The 22,541-nt window shown below is 38.9% G+C and overlaps 1 long non-coding RNA gene across 1 annotated transcript in view; it reads left to right on the top strand.

The window, feature by feature from the left end:
• Positions 1-22,541, top strand: part of LOC144281633 (uncharacterized) — a 33,052-nt gene that overhangs the window by 7,514 nt on the left and 2,997 nt on the right. The window contains exons 2-4 of the long non-coding RNA XR_013350066.1: positions 17,360-17,429; positions 18,241-18,411; positions 20,594-20,715. This is a non-coding gene — a long non-coding RNA (uncharacterized LOC144281633). The remainder of the gene's footprint in view (positions 1-17,359; positions 17,430-18,240; positions 18,412-20,593; positions 20,716-22,541) is intronic.

Here is a 22,541-nt window from a genome sequence, read left to right as displayed (position 1 = left end):
TATGTATACAAGTTATTTATGCATGTGAACTATATCCTTTGCTAGAATACACTTCTTTTCTGCTCCAAGTCAAGGAGTGTTCTATATGTGGAATTCTTCTTCTTTTTTTTTTTTTTTTTAAACCATGCCCCTAAAACATGGGAGAATTACAATAGGAAACAAGAATTAGAGAAATCTTTTCTTCGTTTTTGGGGAGAGGAAAAGCTGTCAAATTGGCACTGTATATTTTACAAAATCTTTTTTTTAATAGGTGATTGTGTTTTGGAATCCAGCTTCTTATGAGCTGGAATCAGGCCCTCATTTATGACCAGCTACTACCCCAGCAATCAGTGCTGGGGTTCTGTTTAGTATAATACACATTATTTCATTGTCTGGTGTGGGTTCTGCTTTGTGCAATCTTTGATCAGAAGAATGTAGAAGGTAGGAACATGGGTATGGACATTTATACAGCAGGGTTAGGGTCCTGAAATACCACGTACATACCCTCTGGATCCGTAATGAGCTTGACATCAAGCTTCTGCTACATATTAACTATTATTAATGATAAGGAAATAGGACACTTGGAAAAATTTGCTCAAGTGCAGGCTACTGGAAGCCAAGAGGCCAGTTTCATTTAGTTCAAAACGTTCCACAATGCCCAGCACAGAATCTTATCCAAGGTACTGTGGCTAACCTCTTCCAGAGTGTGAAGTTGTCACAGGAAAGTGGCTGGCCCATTGTGAAATTCGTTTCTCAATCATCTTGCATTAGGTGTGGCTATGTGATTCGTTCACTCCAATAGCATGTGAACAGAAGGTGGTTTATAAAGGGGAGTCTCTCAAGCTTCTTTTTCCTTATCTTGGGTAAGTAGAGAAGGCTCTGAGGCTCCAGAAGATGGTGGAGACACAGGATGAGGGATTCTGACTCCCTGAGTCATACGAATCACTCCCAAGGCATTGTTTCTGCCAATGAAAATTAAACCTTGATGATATTAAAATTTGGCCCTGAAATTTAGGGGCTTATTTATTACATCAACTTGCATTGCTTTAACTAATACTGCTATTCAGCCAATTTGTTGAAGAAATAAATAGGCTGTATAACTAAAACACCTCTGGTACAATGCCATTTAGTACTTAATATAGATATATGATAATCCATCAATCTTACTTCATCAATCTGTGGTTTCAAATAGAAACAGTTACAGTCAAACAGAATTTGAAGTGGGGCAGTGAGATGGGGTAGCTCTGAGGCAATATCGTGGCTTTTCTTTTTTGTATTTAAAAAAATATATTAGACCCTTGAAAAAAGGAAAGAAGCAAAAGAACCAAGGAGTGAAGTGGGGGTGGGGAAGCTCTTGTCCATTGTTGGAGTGTTTCGTCTTAGCAGTCAACTAATGAATGAAATCGAAATCATTTGTATATTTTCTGTTCAATCTACAATGTATTTTTGTCTTAAAAAATATATATATATAGTCAATAATCCCCTTACTGAACTGAGAGAGAATTAGAAAAGCCTGCTAATAGCTTTTGTGTTTAGAAGTGTAATAATGTCTTCCAGTGAGTTATTTTATGGGCGAAGTGTCTGAAATTGCTTATGAATACTGGGTTATAGATTTTTTTCTTTCCTTTTTCTTTGTTTAAGAGAACTTAAACATGATATTTAAAAAAAAAAAAAAAAGCATTTTGTCTTGTGGTAGAAATGTCAGCCACATTTCAATTCACTCTTAGGTTTCCCCTAAAAGGAATGACTTTTACGCATAACAATAGTCTTGTTTTTATAAGTGGTTGGTAATATCTGCAAATGTGTAAGGCATTCATTTTCTAGGAGCTCTTTTCTCCCTGGTAACACACCAGGAAATATCAGAGTGTTGTTATTTGAATTCTTTCTTAGGCTCTGACTCCCAGATGAATTGAAATTCAACTTCACAGTCAAATGAGTAGCCATTTAAAGCTCAGGTGTGTATTTCCTAAGACCCTCTCAAAGGATATATAACAGCTTATGTCTTTCCTAAAGACAGCAAACTGAATTTTAATTGGATCTTGCCTCTCCCAAGAGATCATTATCCCTATACTCCAAGGCCATATATTATAAAGCTTCAGTATGAATTGGAACATGGAGCCTGTGTTTGGGTTTAATATTTAAAGTTGAAGTTATAGCAGCTGACACCTGAGTCATTCTAGCAACTCCCCAAGCAAAATTTTATTTAATGTGAGTTCCTCAAAAAATGAACACACACACACACACACACACACACACACACACACATATAACTTGCATGTCAAAATTCCATAAACTTTCGGATTATGAAAAACAGTTTGTTTTCTCAGGAAATAAGTCCCAAATGGGGCTAGTTCCAAATTTTTCTTGCTTCAACCCTACCTTGACCTTGTCAGAGGGGGAAAAAAAAAAAAGAAGCCATGGAAAAGTTTGTACATCTATTAAAGACCTGCTGACTCAGAACTGGACTTGGGAGAACCTCATGTGGCTTAGAAAGAATCTTTCCATCCAATGGACAGAGATGGTATGAAAGATCATCTTATGCATGAGCACTTCTAGGGCTAGTCTCACTCTGATCTTAGAACTTGGCAAGACAACATGTAAAAGGAAACCCAAAGATTTGTGGGGCTAATTCACCAATACTAAATAACACAGTCATGCACTCCTTTGTTCTTTATAGTTGAAGAATCTGTGTAATTCTCCTGAGGTAAATCAGACTATGAAGACCAAGGTCAAAAATACTGTGAAAACACCCCAGAACATGCTGAAGAGTGGAATTCATACTTAAAACTCTTAAGGGGCACTGTTATGGTCTGGCCTTATACCATAACAAAGTGGATCTTTGTGTATTATATATACTTAAGACTAGCTTTTTTTCCCCCCTCCCTGGAAAATTTAAGTGGTATCTTTCTTCCAAATGTGAATGTTTTAGAAATCTGGACTTTTTTCCCTTAAACTTGTAGGCAGAGACTTGGGTTGGCAACCAAAGTACCAGAGTAGAGAGCAATATCTCTTAGCTTTTTTTCTGAGATGTGGTTTCTTCAATTGTAACATTAGGGGGTTGAAGTAAGTGATCTGTAGACCAGTTAGAGTTACAACATTTCATGGTTCTAAATTTCAAGTGGCTTTTTCTCTATTTATACATCTCTAGATTTCAGCATTTTTCTGCCATGATGTAAAAGAATATTTGGATTACATACTCAGAACACTCAGTACTGGAATCTTAGACAGGCTTCAGCTTGTCCATTTATTTCTACTTAATTATCTTCTACTGATAATGGACTGCTTGCTTCTCCTTCATTTTCTTTATCTGTCAGTGGTATCAACAGCTTCTCAGTTACTAGGTTCAAAATGCTGTACTTTTCCTCAATTGTTCATTCTCTTTTGTCTCGAACATTAAATCAATCACACAATTCTGCTGGGTGCACCTCTATGATGGTGAAGACTAGTTTTACAAAACAGAATTAGAGAATTGTAGAATTGGAAGGGATTCCATTTACTGGTTCACAGGTTTTATAAAATTGCTTTGAGGATCTCAAGAAATATAAGTACCACATCCCAGGAGGGGAAAATATATATGCATAGGGTGTGTGTGTGTGTGTGTGTGTGTGTGTGTGTACATACAATTTTGCATGTGATTTCCAGGCATTCAAAGACTTCATGATGCTCACCTGTGGGTCTCAAATTAAGAATCCCTCAAGTAAGCCAAATGTCTCCAAAGGCAGAATTTCACTCAGAAACAATCTTAGTAGATGGCTGAGTAGATATGTTTGAGTATCTCCAGTGAATGAATGAGCTCAATTCATTTTGGAGCTTTCTCTTCCCTTGTTTGTAATGAAACTTTCATGACTGGAAATTTGGGGCGGGGGGGGCGGTTAAAATCTGTTTGCCTGTAGCTTCCAGTTGATCCTAGGTCTCCAGTATCCAAAAATATCTCCCAAATCCCTCCAAATCTTTAATTTTCCATGTTAAATATTTACCATTGCTTTTTTTTATTGCATGGCTTCCAGACTTTTTTTTAGTATAATGGTCATCTTCCTCTGGACACCCTCTAGTTTTTATTTAATTCTGTTCCTTAAGATGAATAACATTCTTTATATGTGATTTCAATAACCAATGTCTTGTTTATTGGAGATTTGTTTTCATTACTAGCATTCAATCATAATTGAAGTCTTGGCTCTGCTGTTTTGGCCTAGTGCTGGTTACTTAACCTTCTCCATTTTCTCCTCTGGACCAAAAAGGAACAGTTATCCTATCATTATAACTTTATTATCTTAGACATATTAGGTACTCAATAAATGATAGATGTTATTTTTATTAATTCGGATTAAGATTATTTGGGATATTTTGAAGGTCATATCATAATTAAGCATGTACAATAAAAATCTCCAGAACATTTTTAAAAGACTTTATTTATTTATTCATGACAGACACACAGAGGCAGAGACATAGCAGAAGGAGAAACAGGCTCCCCACTGGGAGCCAATGCAGGACTCAGTCCCGGGACCCCAGCATCACAACCTAAGCCAAAGAAAGACGTTCAACCACTGAGCCACCCAGGAATCCCTCCAAAATATTTTTTTTAATTTATTTATTCGGCTTAGAGAGAGAGAGAGAGACAGGGAGAGCATGAGTGAGAGGAGCAGAGGTAGAGAGAGAGAGAATCTCAAGCAGACTCGCTCCGAGTGCAGAGGCCAACGTGGGGCTCTCTCTCATGACCTTGAGATCACAACCTAAGCAGAAACCAAGAGTTGGATGCTTAACCAACTGCACCACCAATGCACCCCTCCAAAATATTTTTAACCAGTATTAAACTTTGCTGATCCTACCCCAAGGCTGATATTACATTTTTTAAAATTTAAATGCAGAATTTCATAATTAGTATATATTGTCCAATGTTAACATATTGGGTTTGGCCCCCATGCCAGGCTCCTAAGATATTATTGAACCCTGATCCTGTCACCCAGTGTGTTACCTGTCCTTCCCAGTTTTGTGGTCTTTACTCCATGTGGGACAGAGGACCACATATTAGCCACTTCTCCCCAAGTTGACTTAAATTCATTAAACAACTCTCTGTCAGGACCAGAGTTTGTCATGTACCTTGTTGACACCATCTTACATACACTAGGCATTTGGGATTCCCCTGATTGAACTACCAAAAAAAAAAAAAAAGGGGGGGGGGTAGAAATTGATATTACTGTGCAATAAGTTGTTCTGCATGAAGTCACCATGTCTCAGTCATTTATCTGAGTTCATTCCAAGTCCCCTAAGCCATAATAAAACTATGTGAAGAAGGTGAGGAATGTCCCTAACTGTAACAGAGCCAAAGAGATCTTGAGGTGCTTCCCTAAGTGTACAACAGATCATTTCTTTGACTCCAGATCAGAGTGAAGCCGGATGCAAGGGCAAATAAAGGGAGCAGGCCTCTGTCTTCAGAGCATGGGCCAGTTCTCACAAATATGGTAGCTGTCCATGCTTCCAGAGAAATTCACAGAGCATGGTGGTGCAGCTCCTTGGACTTGCTAAGGAAAAGCGGGGTAGTAGGTAGTAGCCTTCTTTTTTTTGCCAGATCTCTCTAATCCTCCCCCAAGCTCAGGGACAGGGAAAAGGAGAAACAGCAAACTAGCTATGCATCCTTTCCAAAAGGCCTGCTAAACTGAGACTCTCTGAGAAATTCTTCAACAATCCTTATGAATGAAATTTTTAAAAAGAATAGTTTTTAAGATGGATTTTCCAAACATCTTTCATGATGAAAAACGAGAGAGAGAAAGAAAGAAAACTCACTGCTTATACCCTTTTCATGAGCTCAGTCTATTTTGCTCTTTCTTGCCTCCAGCTGTTGCATGAGTTAGGGTGATATTTGGAAGGACAGCTCATTCGCTTTGGAAGGTCGAGCAGGGGAGTGTGCAAGAGGAGAGGCAGAGATGCCAGACAGGCGGGCGAGCCAGCAGACACACGTGGACAGGGCTCAGTGAGCTCCTCTTACTAGTGGAGTGTCGCTGCCTGAAATGCAATCCGAGGATCCGGCCTCGAGAGTGCAGGAGGACCGTGACCTCTCTGTGAACCTGGCCATGAACTCTCCTAGAAAGTGCTTCTGCTCAAGGTCCCTGACACTCCAGAGGCCCTTTGCTTGGAGTTTAGATTAATTGAGAGCTCTGTGAATCTGATCGAATGCACCTTCCCAACCCTGCCATCCACAAATAACAGGAAATTTCAAATGTTTTCTTTTTATTAGAGTCTGTCCTAACGGTTTAAGGTATGGTGAGATGTAGGATATGAAAACGTTCACTTTCTTCCAAGGAAGATGCAATGGCCGATCAATATATCTCTCTTGTTTTACCCCAAGCTTTTATTTAAAGCAAATAACAAATGTCCAAAGACATCTGGCTCTCATTTCCTGGATAAAACACAGAATGAATTAAATTCCCCAAATACATAAACTTCTCCCTACAAATTAGCACATGGAATAAGGCAATGAGCCTTTCAAGTAAGCATTCAGTATATAAAATGAATGACCCTCATAAGAACACATAAATAGTGGCATAGGACATAGCAAGGAATTCATTTAGCTCTCCAAAATCCCTCAATACCAGGAATGCATTAAACTATGGAAGAAATTGGCACTCTGCGTCTATATGGCTTCTTTGGAAAGGTGGTTCTCTTAAATCATCTATGCCATTTTTATGAAAAAAGAAAAAAAAAACAATACTTAACAAATTGTGTGGTCTAGGGCGTGCTACCTTCCATTCTAATGGCTCAGGTTCCCGACCTGAAAAATAAACGTTGTGCCTATTTCCTTGCTGGCATACTTGTGAGTACTAGAGATGCCACAGATAAGCACAGTTTCTGGTTCCGAGGGTCAACTTAGCAAATGGCCAGCTGGCTGTCCTTGTAATTCAAAGATACTTAGAAGCAATGTCTTTGCAGACACCCCGGCCTCAGAAAAATTCTATGGCAGAAACCAACTGGGGGATCCCCCAAGTGAAGCTGTCTTGTAGTGAGTACCTTTGGAACTTTATCCATAAATTCCCCTTGAGTTGATGCCCTGTTGAGCCTGTCATATATGGACTTCCATTAATTTAAGAAACACCGTTTACTGAATTTCAGAGATCATGGAAATTATTGATTCAAAGCGCTTTGCCTCCCAATCTATCTGGTGTTAAAGACTTCAGCCCTTCCTAAATGTCACAAAGTAGTCTCACAGTAAGTGATTCTAAAGAGACATACCCCCCCCAAGATTTTATTTAAGAGAGAGGGAGAGAGAGAGAGAGAGAGAGCGAGCATGGGATGGGGAGGGGCAGAGGAAGAAGCAGACTCCCCGCTGAGCAGGGAAGCCTGTCGTGGGGCTCGATCCCAGGATGCCAAGATCATGGCCTGAGCCAAAGGCAGATGCTTAACTGACTGAGCCATCCAGATGCAGCTAAAGAGATCTCTGGCTCAGGAAATGCTCCCAGAGTCCAGGAGATGGTTGGAAACATAGGCCCACAGGAGTTCGTCTCAGTTTGTTTTCTTCTGAGGTGGATGCCTTTGCTGATAACATTTCCACAGACCACAGGGCAGTGAGTCATTATTCGCTTTGCTTAGGAGATAGGAACTAAATTTAAAACCCAGATATTTGAGGAAAGTCATCTCATGCTCCTTCAGGTCACACACAGCAGCAACAACAAAAAGTGATGATAATGTGGAGAGGTAGAGAAAGAGACCTAGGAAATGATATCCTTTAACCTGGGTTTTCATTTATGGACATGAGAGGAAGAAAAAAAAAAAAAAGATGAGGGAAACCTTTCAAATATTCACTTCTTCCCCCACTCCTGGATCTGCATCTTGGAGATTATAAAAATTGGCAGATTCCATGGCCGGGATAAATGTTTTGAAGAAGTGACTCATTGATCATGTCCTCTCACTTGACATGTGTAACCAGACTAAATCAATACTTCTTAGAAGGGCAATGGCTTTGTAAAAAAACCAGCAACACCACCGGGTGACACGAAGCCCCACAGGATAAAAGATTCCTGTAGGCAAATTCCTTCTTTATCCTTACTGCATCTGTGAACGTCTTTGATTCAAACTCATAGGTGTGTAGCTATCCTGAGTGCCTGAATTCATGACGGTCAGGGCACAGAGGAGTTGTTGTGATGGTTGTTGTTGTTTTTTCATTTCTCAGTGCATTTTACTTGCCAACCAAGTTGTCTTAAAGGACACACATGAAGATAAAGAATCTTAGTTTTAAATTGAGAAGAAAAGGTTGAAAATAGAACTATGCAAAAATCCAGAGTGTCATCCCACACCCCACACCCCTTTTTAAAAATAAAGAATGTCTTCAGTCCCAGCATATTTAGGAAACAGTGCACCTTTAGGTCACAGCAGCACAGCATCTGCTTTCAGGCTTTATTCCTGGCAGTTCACTGACTGTGGTATGTCAACCGGAGAACATGCAGCAAACACACAAACAAAGGGTGTTGTTGTTGTTGTTGTTGTTTTAATCATTTTCATCCCTTCAGAGAAAATATGGAGGGAGAATCATTTCTTCATTTTGATTGTTACCTGGATTCAAAACTGTGCAACCAAGAATGGTTTCAGACAGATGGACAGATGGGCCTGGCCATTAAGAGGGATGGTGGTGGGAAAAAGGAAGAAATGAATATACTGTTTTCTTGTATAAGCAAACAAAAGGGAAGGGGGCACAAAGGGAATGAGCCAGCCACAGCTGAATCGGAGAGCACCTCTAAACACACCCTGACTTTCCTATACGGGGAGATCTACTTCTCCGTGAGCCAGTTCTGCACAGATGCAGACTCCTGAACCTAAAGATGCTGCCTCTCCAAGATAAACACTGCATTTTTGAGCAGTGCACACAGAGGTGGCCGGGACAGGACCCCACTGTGTGAGATGAGCAGTGATGGACTGCTGACCCAGCCGGGGAACGTGAATCACATTCATTTCATTCGGTATTGAGTGGCACATCTTGGACAGGGCTTGGCCAAGTGAACTGGGTGTGCAAAGTCCTTGCTTTGGTCTGTGCCTGGGGCGGGGACTGAGCTTGGGTACTGGGATGGTGCCCTCAGTGGGGAAAAATACATCTCACTGCTGGCTGCCCAGTGGCCCTGGGCCCTGTTGGCTTATGTTTACTTCTTACACAAGATTGCAGCTGTCTCTTTCCGTAAAAGGAGTAGAAGAATGGAGCAACCCACCTCACATGTTCCCTTCCTCCAAATGCATGTGGAGCCCCCCAGCTGTCCTTGCCCATCCTGCCACTCAGGGATGGGATGACTCGACAGGATCAGGAGTAGAGTGGGGAAGCTGAGATCGTTGGCTGGCTGGCGGTGGCAGGTGGGAGTGAACTGTTCTCCTAATGGGCTCACGTGGTGTGCTCCTCCGGGGATTGCCTCAAAAAAGAAAAAAAGAAGCGTTTAAAGGAGGCGATGAAGGAAAGTTGAATATACATGTCTTGTATTTCATACTTACAGATCTGAATGGCTGTGAAGGATGAATTCACTGGCTGTTAGTGCTGGAAGGGATTTGAAAGGTCCTCTTGTCTAGGAGTTTTCGAATATTTTTAGCAGTAGATTTTTTTTTTTTTTTTTTGGCCCAACACATCTTAGCTCAGGAGCCTCATGTCATAAATGGAAATACCTTACATGGAACAAACAGGAACATCAATGGGAAAAGTGGGATATAAGAAAAACAGCCCTAATAACAAATGGGCTCAGCACCGGCACGCAGTGGGAGTGGTGGGGATTGTGGCAAAACTGGCAGTGCCAATTGCTCCTCCCTTCCAGCTTATGGCTTCCTGTGCCAAGTGGGAACTCATTCACCCATTCGTTCTTTACTAAATATTTATTCAATCCTTACTACTGTTTCAAGCACACATAAAATGGACAAGATCCCTGCTCTCATAATGCTTATATCCTAGGGAAGGAGGCAGCTAACAAAAAAAGGAAATGCATGAAAATGTATGTATTTGTAAGTCGTGAAACATCCCAAGAAGAAAATTAAAGCAGGGTAAGGGATGAGGAATAACTGAGACACGAAGCATTAGAGAGAACTCTCTGGAATGGACTTTTAAGGGAATACATCATAGCAGAGAGCTAAAGTGACAGGAAGAAATGATCCATGTGCAGATCTGGGTGGGAGTGTGGTGGGGTGGAACCAAGGGTGGTGAACCTTCCAGGGAATAGAAAAGAGAGTGTGGGCACTCCGAGGTAGGCTTTGCTTTCACCACCACCACCCCTCCCCCCAGTAGTGGAGCACAATTTGGACTTCTGTCCTAGTTCAAATTCTCCTGTGCACCTTAGGTGAGAGACCAGAGAGGTGAAGATGCTTGTCCAAGGTCCCACAGGGAGGCGCTGGGACTGGAGCCCAGATATTTCAGCTTCCATCCAGCCCAGTGCTCCTTTTCCTAACAAGTATATGCGCACTCATCATTTTCTTCCATGCCCCAAGAGTGCGGTCGTCTTAATCGAATCGACATGACTAAGGCTTAAGTGACTAATGAACAGCAACGCAAAGAGTAGCAATCTCCAGTTGGGAATTCAAGGAAAATATCTAAACTTTCATAGAGTTCTATCCTAATTCGCCTACTCAATTTCTACCCTGGGGTATAATTCTCTGTTGCGTACAGCCTTTACATCTTTCTGTGCTTTTTTTGCAAATATGATTAATGTTTAAGTCATTTACTCTTATCTAATAGATTAAATTCCACAGCAACAGAAGAGTCTGGGATACAGGAAACAAAACAAAACAAAACAAAAACAAAAACACCCAAATTACCAATAAAGAGAACAAAAAATTATCAGCTAAGTCTGACCAATTTTAAGAGGCATGCTGATTTTTTTTAATATGCTCAAATTATCTGGTACCTCACATCCCTAATTCACTTTCCACTCAAAGTTAGGTCAGCCAAGAGATGAAATAACAGTCTTTGATTATCTCTGGGTTCAGAGAACAGAATACAACAGATTGCTTCTGCTCAGTCAACCGACTGCTTGTTTTCCAATAACCCCGACATCAACTTCAGGTAGAAAATGAATATTGAACTATCAGAATGGCTAAAACTTCATAGCAGTGGTGTGCGCCTCTTCCTCACCCTTCCCTCCTCGCTCGGGTTGCAGCCACGACCAGGCTATGTAGCCTCCACCTCTTTTAAAGGCACGCTCCAAGACAAAAATGCACCTTCATCTTCTGGAACAGGTGTAAAGTGTCCCCTGATAATAACAGCCTACAACTTCTCTCTTCATTTCTTAAATACAAATAAGGTTTGTCTTTCATTCATATTGGATTTTTAAAAATATATATAGGTTAAAGAATCACAGAGAGAATCTCACTCAAAAGAATCTCTTCTGGATTTAGTTTTTCCTTCTAGTCAGTGGATACGAAAGGCAGAATCATATCCCACTCGTCGAAATCTTTTGAAATGCCTTTAGACTTTCCCGAATCTTCTAGATAACCCTAAAGGAAATCGATAGAGATCTTCCCAGGTGAAAGGAGTTTGACTAGCTAATGTGTCACTCATTTCGTTTAACCAATTAGAAGGCAGTCAGTTGTTAAATATTGACCATGTTTCATTCTTAGGCATTTATATATGCTTCAGTGGAAGGTTTTATTTAATAAATATCACTGACAATGGCAGTGCCCAAGGAGGAAAAACAAACTATAAATTATAATGTAGGTTTCTCTTTTATCGAAAGCACAGTGGAAAATTACCTTGAGATAAGCATGGACCATATGTGGGACATGTCTCAGAAATGTTTGTGTTTTGTATCTGTGCTTTGGGGTGATATCAATTTCGTTAAATCTATGAGTTATTTTATTAAGCATTTAATTTAGTGGGTATCTATAGTGAGGGTGGTAGGAAAATGTGGGTGTAATTTATATGGCTGCTTACAGTCTCCATAGAGATTGGACTAACCCATAAAATAAGTGTCACCAAGTATAAAATTTGTGTTATGAAAATTATAAAGGGCTAAAATTACTGGAGAAGAGTTCATGGAAAATGAAGGTTGGATTGGGTCTGAAATCATGGGTTAGGCTTTGGATTTGTGGAGAGAAAAGAAAGCTGGCAGGCAGACAAGCAATAACAAAGCCACAAAGAAGCAGCAAGCCTGCCCTGGACGTGAAGGAGTGTGGGGGGTGGTGACGAGATAGGAACAGAGGGGATGCACAACAGATACCAATAAGGCATGCCCATATTGCAGAGAAACTTGGAGTCCAGGAAGAGAATCTTGTCTTATTCTAAGACATGCTAGAAAAACTTCGCTGGAGAACTTGGAGAAGTGATATGCCATTGCTGATATGCAGACAATATCTGAGGGACATAGGCTCAAAATTGCAAAAATCACTTGGAAACTTACTGCGACATTCCTGTGTAAGCAGCCCCAAAATAGTGGTAGCAAAAAGAAAGGAGATCTAAAGAAAAAGAAGAACGTGGCATGATGCTTGATTCCATCCTCCATTTATCCACAGATAGGAGTTGGATGCCTCTATGTGCTGTAGATATAAACGCCCAATACTGCCTCTCCCTCGTGGGGCATAAACACTAGGAGACTGTAATGAGGACTGGGGTGGAGACCCATATGTGGATCTTTCAGCAAAGTGTGATGTCAAATGACTCCTGAAGAAGATAAGACTGAGGCCAGGGAAATTAAAATGCTTCACAAGTGCTCAGGCTGTCCTTTTATCCTTCGAGAGCCAGGTTGTCATGTAGGAAAACAACTAAGGAGTGACATATGCTTGGTGAGCCTGCGTCTCCATCGGCCTTGGCAGTGGCTGAAAGTTGACCTCTGAACTCCCCAAGCTCCACTCCCAAATCCCAGCCATTTTTTCAGTATTAAAGCTGGTGGGATAAAAGCTCTGGACCAGTACTCATAAGTCTCCTGATGGGAGTCTTGATTCTGCCACTTGCTTGGTGGCATGATCTTGGGAAGTCACTGAGACTTTCAAAAATCTCATTCAGCTTCTTCATTTTTAAAACGAGACTAATACTACCTTCTTGGCAAACTCAGAGGATTGTCAGGAAGATCCCAGGAGAAATATATATTAAGGCGACTAGAGCACTATGATGGTGGTGGGCAACTGGAGGAGAATGAAGGCTGCTTGCCCTGTTGTGGTTACCAGGGTGTGATTTTTAAAAAAGATACATAAGAATCATTTTCATGCTAGGAATTTTAAGCCTTGCTCTAAAAAAAAGCCTTGATCTAAAGAAACAACTCTGGTCTAATGAAGTGTTAGTTAAATGTTATTGCTGGGGAGTGTCTTTTTTAGCTCCAAATGAAAATTTGCATAATGTTTAATGTGTAAGACAGAGAAAACCAGGAGTCATTTTTAGTTCAAAGATTTTTAAAAATAATTTTTAATATTTACTTGTTATAAAATCAATCAATGGGAATAATGAAGGTTTTTTTCTGATTAACAAGAAATTAGAAATGGAAATCATATCCACTACAACCCCCAGTTTTATTTTTTTCTTTATTTTGGTTGCAGTGTCAAGGCAATTCTGCTTCACATAGATAAGTAGCTAAAAATGGCAATAATTAACTTTGTCAGCTTACCTTGAATTCTCTGCAGAATCTTTAAATAAACAGAACAGGAAAAGCTTTGCTTCAATGTCTGAGCACAAAAAAAGTTGACAGGACCTGTTAACACACAGAGGAAGAAAAGAGGTTAAATTTGGTACACATTGCATGAGTATAAGTTTCATTTTACTGGAGTGTTTTAAATAGTAAAATGCTTTAACAGCATTGTTTGGATCAAATATCTGTGGGACTTTTGAAAGAACTCTCTGGAACCTTAAGTGTCTGCAGAATTGTGTTTGAAAGCTGTCCACATGCATTGAGCACAGGAAACTGTTCTAAGCACTATTTGTGTTTTATTTCTTAATTCTCATAACCACTGCATGAGGTAGACGAGACCCCAAGACACACAAAGTTGAGTAATTTTGCATAAAGCACACAGTTGACAAATAGCCCCAGGCAAGATCCAAACCCGAATTGTTTGACTTCTAAGCCCCTGGAGTAGGAGAATGGATTCATGGTCTGGCTATACAACTTAATAATCAAGCAGTTTCAGTTTTTACACCAAACCAATCAGTTGTGTAGCTTAGTTATGACACTATCTGAAAACCTGGACATTTAGTAGGTGTTTAATAGATGTTGGCTGAGTCTGACTTTACCCTATGGTGTTTAATAGATGTTGGCTGACTCACCCTCACAGAGCCAGCTGCATAGAAGAATCCTTTAATACAGGGCTTGGCAAACTATAGCCACAAGCCAAATCTGGCCCACAGCCTATTCTTGTAAATAAAGTTTTATTATAACACAGTGATTCATGTTTGTTTGTCTATTGTCCATGTAGTTGTGACAGAGACTGTACGACTCACAAAGTCTGAAATATTCATTCTCTGGCCCTTTAGAGGAAAACTTTGTCAATCCTTTGTCTGTTTTCAACTTCTTGTAACACGGAACCATCTCAGGTAGCAATTCAGGTGTGTATAGTTGAAGGAGGAGGCAAGGGAAGGGCCTCACTAATGCACCTGCATGAAATCAGGACTGGTAAAGAGGTGGTAAGTGCCCTCTCTCTGCCCCCGCCTTGTCCCTGCTCAGTCTACTAACTCATTTCAGTCTGCATCAAAAAATTTTTAGCACATCTTATACATTGTAAAACATGGCTATGTTTAGTAGGAGGGATTTAAAAACAAAACAAAACAAAACAAAACAAAACATGGGATTAAGAAATCAAGCTATCCGTGGCCCAGGAATGATTTAACACTTTAATAATGGTTTGCAAAATTCAAGAATTTTTTTTTAAGGAAAAAGTTGGGCTATTCTCCATCATGAATGTACACCAAACAAAAGAAACAGTATTAAATTGGATATTATTGAAGTTAAATAATTATTTCTTTTGAGTTTAAATTGTCATTTGTGGAATTTCTTTTCTGTAACTTAAGGGACACATAATTTGAAGGTGGTAGGGAAGTGATACAGGTTCTACATCTCATTCTACAAAATGGACAGGATGCTTTTGTTAAAAAAATTCCATATTATATTTGTTAATCGTATCATATTGACAGTTTCAAGCCTCATTCTCCATTTCTTTTTTTTTTTAAGATTTTATTTACTTATTCATGAGAAAGAAGAGAGAGACACACAGAGACACAGACAGAGGGAGAAGCAGACTCTCTGCGGGGAGCCTCGTGCGGGACTGGATCCCAGGACCCTGGGATCACACCCAGAGCTGAAGGCAGACGCTCAACCACTGAGCCAGCCGGGCGTCCCTCATTCTTCATTTCTGTACATATTTGAAGCTTACTAGAAAGTGAACATTAGCAGAATAGATTCTAAGTTTTGAAAACCTCAGTTATCACTCACCTACTTACAGCCATAGTGACCTACGTCTGTGACTAAAGAAGTTTCCCCTACCTATAGAAGTATATTTCTGTTTTGAATATAAGACTATAATAGTAATTTTAAGTATATAAAGCAGTATCTAAAATTTTGGGTAGAAATTCCAGTCATTCATTCATTCAACAAATACACAGTGAATACCGATGGCGTACTAGCCACTGGTAATAGGTGTCATCCAACTCAGACACGTTGGCAATTCTGATGGAGCTTGGGAAGACAGACAAGAAGTAACCCTTAATTTTTTTTCAAGTTTTGATAAGCACAAAATAAAGAAAATGAACAGGATGAGGTGATAGAGAAAAACATGGTAAAAAAACATATCAAGTGGACCTATGGTGGTTGTGGAGGGTGAGCAGGAAGACGGATCTGGCTGCATGTGCGAAGGCCCTGGGACCTTGGGAATGAGCTTGGGATATTCATGAACTGAAAAGATGGCAGTGTGCTTGGAGAAAGTGGAAGAAGATGAGGTCGGAGGATGCACAAATGATCTCTCAAGCTATGTCAAATGAGGAGAACAAGTTAAGGTTTTAACATTTCTGTTAATGAAAATGTTGCTTCATTTACTACAAAAGAGACCAATGCAAAAAAGCTTGTCTCGATGAACCTCTGATGTCTCTTTTAAGCGATGTTATTTCTCATCTATTTATCTTTGAAATCTCCAGCTAAGGGAAAGGTAGTGATTGTGTAATATGACACGCCCTTTTGTGGATAATTATATAATGCCACTAGGGTAGAAGCACTTAGAGAGAGGAGGTAATTTTACTCTTTTCAGCCCGGAATTTTTAGTAGATGAAGATAAAACATTTCAAGCTGTCTCCCATACATTGCCATCTCTCCTTTTTCCCCTTTACAAAAGATTCGTGTCTCGGTTTATCACACTAAATAAGAACATGTACATAAACGCTGCAAATTGCATCCCTGAGGAACCACCAAAATCAAAAGAAAATAATTATGCAGGATGAATCTATATACGTGTTCTATTGAACTTTTTGCCAAGCCACACACGGTGTTGCAATGTATGGTGCTATCAAAGTGAACCTGACAGGGAATTACAACTTCTGAAATGTTAGGGTTTTGCAGGTGATAATGCATGACACTATCACTACATATAAGAATATGATGTCAGCAGGTATCACAGACCCCACTGAAATTTAGAGGATTCTGAATAAAGTGATAAAATAATGATGGTGATAATTATTAGGATGAAAGCCAGCTATCTCCGAGCAGCTGGAGAGAACAGAGAGGTCAGGATTGATGACCCTTTAGAGCCAAGAAGGAAACTTGGCACCTTCTGTGTTGTGGGTTACTCCACTTTGAAGGGCTTGGTTGTGAAATATGAGATGATAGCACGGATCCCGTGAATATCGCTCACATCAAATAGGATCAATACAGAACTGGGAAAGGTAGAGTTTCAAGTTCTATAGTTTCCACCTGCAATTTCACTGGTAAATGGAAAAGCCTGGATTGATTACTTAGGAGATTAAATTGCTATTATTGCTAAGCTGTTGTGGGGAGTAGCTTAGATGTCCTTTGTAAGCACGCTTTCCTGGGAGAACATGTGCAGTGTCTTGGAAAGAGCAAGAGCAAGAGTCAGAAGGACCTAATCTGCTTACTGCACATTAAGTATGAGCTTGGACAGGTCACTTGATCTCTTTGTCAGCTTCCTCCGCAGTAAAATGAAGCCAGAAAATATTTCTTTTTTGAAACCCACTTCACTAGAGGTTTTCAGCTGCAAGATAACATTTGGTTATTTGTGAAGCACTATACTTTAGCATGAATCATCATGTTTTGTTTTAGAGTAGGGATCGAGAGATGACTGCAATGTGGTCAATGTTTGTGCCTTGTCCCATTTTTGGGATCCAAGGGACATCTGTAACCTTAGGAGATGTCACTTCGACGGAGACGGGTTGTAGATGTACTTTATCTTTTTAGTTATACTGGGTCTCAAAAAAATAATAACTCAAACATTCTTCTTTTTGCTTAAGAGTCCAAGGTCTGATTAGGAGAATAGAACACTTACAAGGAGAACAAAGCAACAAGGTGGGCTTCGGTCAGGTGAGACCCTCTTGCACTCTTGCTCTGTGGTTACAAAAATTCTAAATACAACTGCCTTTTGGACATCTCTTTTGGATGTCTCCTCCTTCTCATAACAAGTAATATGATCATCCCTTTCTTTGCCAAACCCAGCAACCCAGGAGTTAATTCAGATTTTTCTTCTAGCTCAACTCCCACATCTGTACCCAACACCAATCCTGTAAATTCCATTTTCTTAATTTATTGTACAGCCAGCCATACGTCCCATTCTACTCGTGTTACCTCTGCATTGATTCCGATCCTTATTTTTCAAAGCAGAATTACTACAGTAGCTTCCTAACTGCTCCCTTGTCTAGAACCAGCTCTTATAAACCATCCTCGTCAGTGATGGCAGACTGACTTCCTAAATTAGAGATCTGACCAAATTATTCCCTTGTTACAAATTTGGTAATGCTCCCCAGGGCTTCCAAGTCATAAATTCTTAGCAGATATGATTTTGTTTTCTGCCTGCATATGTGTCCCCAATCAAGCCTCATTATCCACACCCAGAAGTACGTCCTTTGTTCTGTCCATATCATGTTGTTTCATGCTTCCAGTCTTTCACACATGATGCTAGCATAGCCTAGAAAATTATTTTCCCCATTATATGCCTGGCTAACTGTGGTTTATTCTTCAAACCTCAGCTCTATTGCCATCTCTTTCTAAAAGACTTCCCGATGCCTATTCATTTTAATGTCACTTCCCCGGGCTCTGAATGTGCCCTGTGTACATTGTTACTGTATTCATAAATCCTAATTAATCCTAATCTTGATGTTTTCCTGCGTATCTGTAGATTCTAACAGTGATGGGCACATAACCTGGCATTCAATAATTCAGCTTCTTCTGAATGGTCGAATCAGCACATCTAATATGATGGCCACACCAGGAGAGAAGATAAAAATCATACCCTGACTGGGTTGAATGAGACAAGGGGAGCCAAACTGTAAAGGCATTCTCTGTGAAGGTATTGGAGTGACAGCTTAAGGAGGAAAAAGGGAACAAACAGAAAAAGAATGAGAAGCAAGGAGACCAAAAGAAGTTCAGGTTAAAGCTTACAAAAATAATGTTCTAGCTGAGGATTGACATACCCATTAGGTTATGGGAGCGTCCTCACTGTTAGGAGATTGCAGCAGACACTATTGTATTTTGCATTGTTCGAGGGAGAAGGAAGAGTCAGTGAAGAGACAAGAGGGTTTAAAGAGCATACAGAAGGCTGGTTTGGCTGGGATGGAGTGAGTGAGGGTGCTTACACTGAATTGTGTCCCCTCAAATTTCATATATTGCAACCCTGACCTTCGGACATCAGAATGTCACTGCATTTGGAGATAGAGCCTTTTAAGAAATGATTAGGTTAAAATAAGGCCATGAGGCTGGGCTCTAATCCTATCTGACTGGCATCCTGATAAAGAGAAAATTTGGACCTAAAACAAGATGCCAGAGGAAAAACCCATGTGAGGAATACTGCGAAAAGGTGGCCATCTACAAGCCAAGGAGAAACACCTCAGAGGAAACCAAACCCAGTGGCACTTAGATCTTGGATTTCCAGCTTCTAGAACTGTGAGAAAATAAATTTCTGTTGTTTCAGTCACCCGTTCTGTGGCATTCTGTTATAGCAGCCCTAGCAAATTAACAGGGGGAAGAATGATAGATCCAGTCAGCAAAATAGTAGGAGTTTGAGCAGACAGTGTGGAGGAAAATTATGTTGTGGGGCCTTACAGGTCATTGTAAGGACTTAAGGTTTCATTCTAGTGAAATGGGAAGGCTTTAGAGGATCTGGAGCGGATGAATATTATAACCCGACTTTTACCTTCATGGAGATTAGGAACTGACCGTGCAGGAGTCACATTGATAAGAAATTCAAAGTTGTCAACTGTGTAAGAGAGAAGGACATGGAGGATGCTTCCTCCCTTCCATTTAATAACCGAAATAAATAAATAAATAAATAAATAAATAAATAAATAAATAAATATCCAAAGTGAGAAAACAGGATCCCAGAGTGACCTGCCCAAGATGATAGAGTAATTGTGTAGCTATCCTAGAAGAAGAATCAGGCATCCGGTGCTCTTGACTACTTTGTGCTTGGAGAAAGATGCAATTGGCTTCTCAAGTAGGGACTGCAAATCAGATTGCATAATATTTTGGAGAGGTTGGATGTCTTTGTGTGAGATAACACTTGAGTTCTGGTAGCCATGGAATGGCTCAACTGCCCCTCCCTGTGTCTGTGACTCAAAGACACATATCTTAAAAGACTGGCAGGAGCAAGTGGAAATTATTCATGGGCTCTCATCACACACTGTGTTTCCACAGATGTCCTTCATGGTGGATCATTTCATTGATAGAACAATTTTCAGAGATGACAATAGCAGTGGCCGATCTCTAAACAGTTCTCCAACATGTACGACAATGGGGAATTCTGATTTTAGGTTAATAAAGATTTTGTGTGTATGTGTGTATATATACATATAAATGTATATAACAACACGAGTAGAATGGGACGTATGGCTGGCTGTACAATAAATTAAGAAAATGGAATTTACAGGATTGGTGTTGGGTACAGATGTGGGAGTTGAGCTAGAAGAAAAATCTGAATTAACTCCTGGGTTGCTGGGTTTAGCAAAGAAAGGGATGATCATATTACTTGTTATGAGAAGTTATTTATATATAAATGTTATTTATATATAAATGTATATATACACAACATATGTAATTAATTTGTGTAGTACCCATACAACATATACATATGTGTGTATATATATATCATGTGTGTGCTGTATCATATATGCTATATATTTCTATATATGATAGAGAAATATCAAACTTAGAGATAATAAAATATGCTTAACTATATAAATATGCTCAATTAGGTCTGAAAGATGTTGCAGTGAAGTCTGAGTTTAAATCCCATTTCTGGCTCTTAATAACTACATGAACTTGGAAGCATTACTAACACTTATCAAGGTTCAATTTCCTCATCTGAAAAATAGGATAATAATCATGACTAACTTATAAAGTTGTGACCAGATAGAGCAGGTACAGGGCATAAGTCTCTTAAGAAAACACCTAGGTCACAGTAATTCAATTAGGGTAGTTTAATTTTTAAATTATTATTATTTTTTTAATATAAAGATTTTATTTATTCATGAGAGACACAGAGAGACTGGAAGAGACACAGGCAGAGGGAGAAGCAGGCTCCCTGCAGGACTCGATCCCAGGACCCCGGGAACATGACCTGAGCCAAGGGCAGATGCTCAGCCACTGAGCCACCCAGGTACCACTGGGGAGTTATATTTTCATTAATTTTTTTTTTCTCTTCGTCTTACCTTGGGTTTAATTTCCTCTTCTTTTTCTAGTTTCCTAAGGTGTAAGCAAAGATCATTGGTTTGATCTTTCTTCTTTTCTAAGGTAAACATTTAATGCTATAAACTTTTCCCTAAGCACTGCCTTAATTTCATTCCACAACTTTGATATATTGTTTTTATTTTCATTCAGATCAAAGCGTTTTCTAGTATTTTTTGGAATTTTTCTCTTTGATCCATGAGTCAGTTTCCAAATATTTGGAGAGTTTTACAGGTATGAATTTTCAGTATTGAGTTCTAGCTTAATTTTCTTATTAATAAGAAAATGGCCATAAGAAAATGGCCAAAGAACATACTCTGTATAACATTAATACCCTTAAATTTATTAAAAATTGTTTTATGGCTCATAATAATGTCTACTTTATTTTATTGAATGCTCTATGTGCCCTTGAGAATAATATGTATCCTGATATTGTTGGATTGGGTACTCTATAAATGCTAATTAGGTCAACTGTTGTTCTAGTGGCCAACTATTCTATATCCTCACTGATCTACTGTCTACTTTTGCTATCAATTACTGAGAGTGAACTGCTGAAATTTCCAACTATAATTGTTGAAACAGTAAAATGTCAGATATTAATACAATTACTATCAATTACTGAGAGTGAACTGCTGAAATTTCCAACTATAATTGTTGAAACAGTAAAATGTCAGATATTAATACAGTCACTCTAGAATTTCTTTGATCAGAGTTGGCTTGGTGTATCTTTTGCCTTCTTTTATTTTTGATTATTAAAATCTATTTGTTAAGTGCTATCTTTCAGGCATCATAGAGTTGTGCTATTGCCTTTTTATCCAATCCAACAATATCAGTCATTTAGTTCATGTCTAGACCTGTTATACTTAATATAGTAAGGATATTCTTGGTTTTAAATATTCCATATTGCTATTTACTATTTATCTTTTCTTATTTATTTTTCTCTCAATTATTTTTTGTGTTAGGTGAATATTTTTATTTTTGTTTCATTTTTCCGCTATAACTTTTTAAAATTTTTAGCGATTGCTGTGGAATTTACAATATATATTTTTAGCTTCTCACAATTTACCATCAAGTAATGTTATACCACTTCACACATGATATAAGAACCTTACAACATTGTATATGTCCATTTCCTGTTTGATCCTTTCTGTTTTGTTGCCATACTTTTCCTTTTATTTATGACATAAAATTCAGAATTCACTGCTTTTTTTTCTTTGAAGAGCTGCCTATCTTTTAAAGAGGTTGGAAAATGACAGTTTTATATTGACCCAAATTTCATCTATTTCTGATGCTCTTTATTCCTTTGTATAAAACCAAATTTCCACCTGTTGTCATTTTTTACCTGCCTAGAGAATTTTCTTTAATATTTATTGAAGTGAACATTTGCTGATAATGAATCATCTCCCTTTTTGTTTGTCTGAAAATTTTTATTTGACTTAAGTTTGGAAAGATATTTTCACTTTTTAAAGAATTCTTGATTGATTTTTTTTTTCTTTTTTGGTCTTTCAGTATTTTAGATGTCTCTCTAGCATCTTTTGACTTGAATAGTTTCTGATAAGAAGTAAACCTTCATCCTTTTTTTCTTCTCTATGTAATTTGTCTTTTCAAGATTTTGTCTTTATCACTGGTGGCCCTCCTCCAATCTCATTATGATTTTTTAACTTTTTTTTAAAGTTAATTTTTTTTTGCTGAAGATTCATTGAACTTCTTGGATCTTTGGGCTTATTGTTTATAGTTTAAACAAAATATTGTAATTTT

Source organism: Canis aureus, chromosome 13 (assembly GCF_053574225.1).
Source record: "Canis aureus isolate CA01 chromosome 13, VMU_Caureus_v.1.0, whole genome shotgun sequence".
In the NCBI taxonomy this organism is placed as follows: domain Eukaryota; kingdom Metazoa; phylum Chordata; class Mammalia; order Carnivora; family Canidae; genus Canis; species Canis aureus.
The sequence above is the reverse complement of the archived record's forward strand: the minus strand, read 5'-3'. Positions and strand labels throughout refer to the sequence as shown.